The following is a 7,142-nucleotide window of genomic DNA, read 5'->3' on the forward strand; positions in this document are numbered from 1 at the left end:
CATTGAGGAAGTTAGGTTAGGTTAGGTTAGGTAGTTACTTTATTAATCCCCGAGGGGAAATTTTTTTCGCTACAGCAGCATACAGGAAGCAATAGATAATAATAGAATAATAGAAAGCAATAAAATAGCAGTAAAAATATAAAATATAAAATGCACAGTATATACAGTACAGTATATATCTATATATATTATATACAAGTTGTCAGTTTGTGTGTGGTCAGAACAGAAATTTTGGGGCAAATCATATCAGCTTTAATAACTACCGGTCTATTCGTGAATTAGAGTTTGTTCCAGAATGGTTCCTTACTCGTTCCTCTTTGTTCAATCTTTTTTCAGTTTCTCATGCTTTGCTATTTAATTTCAATAAAATAGGCCTTTTTCATTGGATACATTTAAGTAAGAAAAGCAGTGGTGTGAATAATGAAGTCGATTAAGCTTACTGGGACAATTGGTTTGGAATGAAACCGCTATTAATATTATTGGTAACACCTTTGTTTTAGCTACTGCGACAAGTCAGAGCGTCTGTTGTGAAATCTACCAATGAAGATATGTAGCGATTCGGCTTCTCTCATTTTCAGTAAAGAATAAGTAATTTCCTAAAACATCTTGACCTTGTGCTTTCAGCATTACTCCAAAACAGTAAATTGGGATTTGTTGGGTACTATTTTCATCTGCAGATTTGATAGCGTGTAGTGAATACTGATGGCAACAGGATGGTGTGTATGTGAGATCGGCTAAAAATAAACCTCAGTGCTCATGTTCATACTAATGAAGGAACGTGTCAGTGAGACTGCGTACCTAATTGATTTTTAATTGTTTTAGAACAACAATGGAGCTCTATGTCCCAAAGGAATAGGCCTCAGCAGACCGATCCTTTTGTTCAGTGTCAGCAGTCCACCAATAGATGTCACTGTGGTTTAATGTGGGGGGGACGTTGTCCTGCTCAGTTTTCAGGGTTTTTAAATAACAGTAAAACAGCAGCAATACCTGACACCATTTTATAAAAGAGCCATTTGAAATAAACTCTGTACTCTGTGACTTTATAATCAGTGATATGTAACAAAACACTTACATTTCCTGTCTTCTAAAATGTGTCACTACAGATCTGAAACTGGAATCTGTAGCTGCGACAGACAGTAAATCAGGGAAGCACCGCTGCGGATAAAGGCTGCTCGGACTTCTCATGGAGCGCACTGATACTCTTGTATGCTGTGCCTGTGAGTTAAATCAATACTATTTTATTTCCACTCACACCTCCACAAAGAGAGAGACCAGAGCCCCTCTGACTCCAAGTGTTTAGTCACCACTGAACACATTTGCAGTCTTTTGCACTACAAACAGACGTGAACGGCAGCAGTAGCTGAAACCTGAGGGTTTTCCAGGATTCCATGATTTTCTCATGTAGTTGTCATACGTTATAACCTTTCTGTGCAATCATGAATTCAGATTAATTGCTCCCCAAGTGTGTTTCTCAGTATCGACAAGCTTATGCCCTGAAAAAGAAATAAATTGGCATTGCTACCGTGTCCCGTCCCTCCTCCTTCCCCTCTTCTCCCTCAAGGTGACTCTTCCATCTGCACCCTCAATGGTCTTGCCAGTCGCTCTCCCTGCAGTAACCATGGTACACAAACTGGGATCTGATTCCCTTCTTGTTTATGTGAGCTCTCGCTGTCTCACCTGTTTCATTAGCTACCCTGGAGCTGTATAAGCACATCAATCAAAGCTATGCTGCTTTGTTCCTGATGTGTGTGCGAGACAGAGAGCGGGCGACATGGGTCATCGTAGTTGATATCTCCTCTTCATGTAAGAAACATTTGATGAAAATTTGAATCAATATATTGTTTTCATGTTTATTTTGCCTGACATCAATCCTTTTTATTCCATTCACATTTTCATCGGCTGTATTTGCTGTAAGGGTTGAGGTGTGTCTTTGTACTGCGTGGCTTCATTTCACTGCACAGCATCCCCATTTTAATTACCCTCTTCTTCACCCCTCCTCACGTTGTCTTATAAGTGGAAGGAAAGAGGAAGGAAAATAAAAAGGAGATTGAGGAGAGAATATATAAAATGGTAAGCAGGGCGGGGTGGGCTGGGAGTGAATGGCCAGCCTGTTTTGAGGGAAGGTGGAGGAGAGGAAATAGTAGATGCAGACGGAGGGAGATGCAGGCCAATCCTTTCCTGCTTTTGTCCACAAATGGACCAATAATTTATTCCCTTTTTTTAACAGGCAAAAATAAACATTGAACTTTTCCTTGCGCCAATCCGATGACCAGTTATCCATGCTTGCTTCTCCCTCTCCCAACTCATTCATGCTCATCAATCCCCCTTGCCATGTTTTACACCTTGCGGTGAGGGATGGGCATGTTGCTACCTGGTGGTGTTGGTGCCTTTACACTGATGCTGACAACCTTCTCTGTTTACCCAGCAGCACATCAACCCGCAGTCTCCGCCACCTCTACCGGGGAGTACTGCGGCTGTCTTCTCGCCATCACTCAGTCGTTGAAGGGTTGAGCCACTACAACGCAATTACACATTCATTTCACCCACACAGCACAGCACAGCACAGCACAGCACAGCACAGCCACGCTCCCCTCCCCCCTTCATGCTCCCCATCTCCTCCCTGCTTCGCTCTGCTCTTTCTTCACCACCCTTTCATATGCCTGACCTCGCCCACCATCTCTACCTGATGTGACTCAAATTTATATACCTTTAACCCCCACCCTCTCATTTTTTTTTGACCCCCTCTTTCACACTTTTTTCCACATCAGCAGCAGATGCAGAGACATACACAAAGGACAGAGACAGAGCTGGAGAAAGAGTGGGGAGGTGGAGGCCAAAGGAGTGGAGATGAGAGGCGAGGTAAAGGGAGAAAAACAGCATGAAATAGTGTGAAATGTGAGGGGGGAGTAAGAGTGGAGTGAGAGGGAGGTGAGGTGAGGTGTTCTAGATAAAGAGCGGTGGGGGTGCGTGGAGAGACTGGCTAATGATATATTGATTTGACTTGGGGCAAATAAGTGGGAGTACGTGGGAGGAGGAGAAGAGTCGCAGCTCGCAGATGTCTTAAAACACCTGGGTGGGGTATATTTCGTTCATTATCTGCTCAGACTGAGGAGAAGAGAAGCACAATTTGTAAACATCATCTGGCATCGCAGCCAGGCTTATGTGTGTTGACACAAAAGCGTTACTTTAAACATTGTTTTGCAGCATTTGCAAGAAATTTAAGAACATTTTTAATTGGTTTTTATCCCTGTAAAACGAAGGCTCAGCTGTCAAGCAGAGCGTTGAGCCAGGCCAGAATAATATCAAAGCTTCTGGCTATAAAAGCAAGCATTTAGACGGTGGACGGTCACTGGGGATCGCATTAGGTGAGATCCTTAAGGGGGAGCTCACTGAGGGTGGAGATGGAGGGATGCACTGGAATTAACGGGATTTTGTATGTTCCTCTTCAAAATGCATCATCGACTGCATGTGTCCGTGCACTCGTGTCCCTGTGGGCGAATAGGTGAAGGATGCTGATATTGATTATTATCTACATCTCTGAATGACCCGGCCTTTATTGATCATGAGAGTCGATGGACATAAAGTATCATGATAGGAAAAAGTGCCCTGGGAATAATTTGGAATCTCCCAGCTGGAATAGCCACACAACCAGCGGGTTTAAATTTGTATATCTGAGATAATATATGCATTTAGAAAATTAATTGATACCATACTGAGACTTTGTTAACACTTCCTCGGCTACTGTGGCAGTGCCATCGTTCCTGTCGTGCTAATGTGATATCAGGTGACTGCCCGTGCTGTTACATGTGAATTCATGTGTGATACTTGACTACAGACTGAGACGCGTTAGAGTGAGCAGTCATCCAGGCGTAGGAGATGTGGACTCCATATTGTGGTTTCTGTATTAGCACTCAAATTAATTAGCCCACTCTCAATAAGCCTGCCATCTCCCCTATGGTTCTGTGGTAATCACTTCTCCCTTTGGAAAATTCCAATCAACGCCCACTGTGCCTCTTTTGTGTTTTCCTCTCAAATCCCTGTTTCTCCACCTGCTGCTTCAGCCACTCTCTTCTCCTCCACCCAGCTCTCTCTCATGCTCTCTTCACTCTCTGTTTCTAAAGTCTCTCACAATTTTTTTTAAATCCCCCCCCCCATCTATTTCTTGTCTCAGTTTGGTCTTTAGGCCTTTCAGTTATTCAGTATATTCCGTGTATCCCTCCCTCCATCCACCAGAGGTCCCCAGTCTCTCTCTCCCTCTGTATGCTCCATCTCCTGCCTGCCACGCCCACCTCACCTGCTTCCAGGTCCCCAGTCTGCTTCACCTGCAGCCAACCCATTCAGTCCCAGTGTACCACTATGAGTTTGCCGGATCATAACTTTTTCCTTTATAGTTTTCTGACAGTTCTGTTTCCTTGTCATTATCTTGTCAGCTTTGGCCCCAGCTTCTCCTCATGTTTAATGTTCACCTGCATGGCCTTTGTTTGTTGAAACATTCATTGTCAGTCAAGTTTTCCATTCTCTTCACATCTGCCTCAGTGTGCATTTATTAAACTGTTACATTTCTCTTTGATTTTGAAGATGCCGCAAGCAGCTCTTTGCAGGGTCCTTCTTATGAAGAGGAGGATGGACCAGCAGCAAAAAATCTCTCCGGTGTCAGTCGTTCCTGCTTTACAGGTGAGATGGTGTTACTCAAAGCCAAACCCCTTGCTTCCTTCACCCTTCCCTCCCCTTTACCCTCCCCTTTACCCTCCCCTCTCCCCCATCCTTACTCTGTCTGTTGTGACAAGATAGCAGAAAGTGTGAGAGGTGGGAATAGAGGGAGTTGTGACGAGTGAGGATTTGTGAACAGTGATGGGTTGACATTAGGGAATAAGCCCCCCATCTCCCTGACTACTACGAAAAGCCATTAATTTGTGGGAGAGGACTTACATGCCCCACGTGACTGTCAGCCCCTTGTGATAGACAGTTAATTCAGTTCTTTGTACTGCTTCACAACTCTCAAGTGTGTCTGCTTGTCTCTGTCTCACTTCTGTCCCCCCCCTTTTCTTTTTTTTTAAACATTTCCTTGTTGTTTTGGTTTGAAAACCTCCCCTTTTTTAGCTAAAATGAAATCTTTAATTTAATGCTTTAAGTCCAAATCTTCATTGAGAGGGTTCCACGTTGTTACATTTGTTTCTCGGTTATTTTGATTTTTTTTTTCCTCCTTTGGCAAGAAACCTGAGAACAAAATAACGTGTGCAAGATCACAAGACAAGTTAGTCATTACAAACAGATATACAAATGAAAACAATCACAAATATGAATGAACCAATATGACCAAGTAGGACATCAAAGAGCAAACACCTGTAAATTCCAGATTTTGCAAACCTTCGATGTCATGGCAACAGTAAATGGAATTTGACAAATATTGTCAGGAACAACACTAGTGGCTACGCTCCAGAAAACATCTGGCTCCAATAGACTCCTGTTCAAAGAGAGTCAACTTCTCATTAAATCCAAAAACAACTTGTTTTTTATGCAAGTCGTTATGTGTAGCCACGGTGGGCATAGTGTCCTCAGTCTGATCCATGCCTCGCTCCTCCCCTGCTCCATCCTCCTGGTCACTTCTGGCTCCACAAAAAACAAAATGCCAACCTTGAGTTTTGAAAAGGGCAGTTCACAAACCGATGGGTGACGTCACGCTGGGCTGTCACTTGGTAAATCTGCAGAGTGAAGCACAATATTGCATTTCATCAAACGAGCAACACCCAAACAACAACCAAATTCAAAACATATTAGGAATAACTACTTTTGAAAGTTTATTTTAGTGGCACAATGTCATCCCTCATGTATTCTGTTGATGCAAACCACAGTTGATTCCTGTCTTGAGTCCATTTTCCACAGCCAGTTAGTTAACCAGTCCACGTTTCTACTGACCAAAGTTTCAACCACTCAAGTTCGATTAGACACAGTTGCTCCTTTATAGTCTCCTCTCAGTTCACACATGTTGGCCTTCTCTTTTTTTCATGTATCTGTCCGTCCACAGCCTCAGTCCTTATCTCATGCCACCTCAGCGCTGCTTTGTGGCACCTGACCCCCATCGTGTCCTCTGTGAAATAGCTCTGTGACTCCTCCAGAATGCCAATGAGGCGACTGCGGGGGGTCATTTTCTACTATCCGTCAAGCACAACTCTTACTATGATATCTCAGACACGTCACAAGTACATACAGTACAAGTGTGAATGCATAGACACACATATGCAAAAAAAAACAACAACAACAACAACACAAAATATGATTCCACTTGCAGCATATTATGTACTCGCAGCCTTCTGCTCGCAGCAGTAAATAAATAATGAGAACTCGGTTAAAATTCTGCCAGTATTCCACTGCTCTGCTGCTGTCAACCTTCTGCCTCCCTTTAAAGAAAAGGCAGGAAGGTCTCGGTGGAAAGAAATAAACTATTTTTCTTTAGTTTTTACGTATTTCTATTCCCTCTGCTTTTATCTCCTTCTGTACATCCCTCTCATGCTCCTTTACTTCTTTTCCCTTTCTACTCCCCTTGAAAAACTTCTCAGCTGATTCTCTGTCGCTGCCTTTGTTTCGCTCGTGTAGGCATAATATTTCCCATTAACATTTCTGCAAGAGAAGCTCACAACTCTTCCCTCTTGTGCAATTTGGCGACGCACTTTGTCTCGTGGAATATAACAGGAAAACTAAGATGCTTCTGAGTTGAGTTATGTGTAGAGGTACAGCAATGTCAGGACAAAGGTGGAGTTGGGTGGAGAAGTAGAAGGGCGGTGACCTTGGGCTACCTGCCCTTTGTTCAGCTGGGAGTAAAGGAGCAGTGGTGGATAATGTGAAATGACAAGCGTTGGTATTTAAGCTGGAAAAGGATCATGATGTGAGCCGTTCAAGGCAGATCTGTCTGTTTAAATGGGATTATCTCCGGAATTGGGCAGTTGATATTTCAGAGTATAACAACATAACAATCTGACCTTTAGTGTTGAGATGAAGATCTAAAGCCGACAGATTGGGGCTGAGTAATGCACGAGTGCAACAGATAACAAGGAGATGTCCGTGTATGTGTGAGAAACGGTTACGTGTGTGGGGTTGGCTTCAGCATTAGTGGCTGTGCAGCATTGTGAGACGGGCTAAAATAT

The sequence above is a fragment of the Embiotoca jacksoni genome, unplaced genomic scaffold (genome assembly GCF_022577435.1).
Source record: "Embiotoca jacksoni isolate LCO1_2020_lvr unplaced genomic scaffold, fEmbJac1.0.p SCAF_9, whole genome shotgun sequence".
NCBI classification, from domain to species: domain Eukaryota; kingdom Metazoa; phylum Chordata; class Actinopteri; family Embiotocidae; genus Embiotoca; species Embiotoca jacksoni.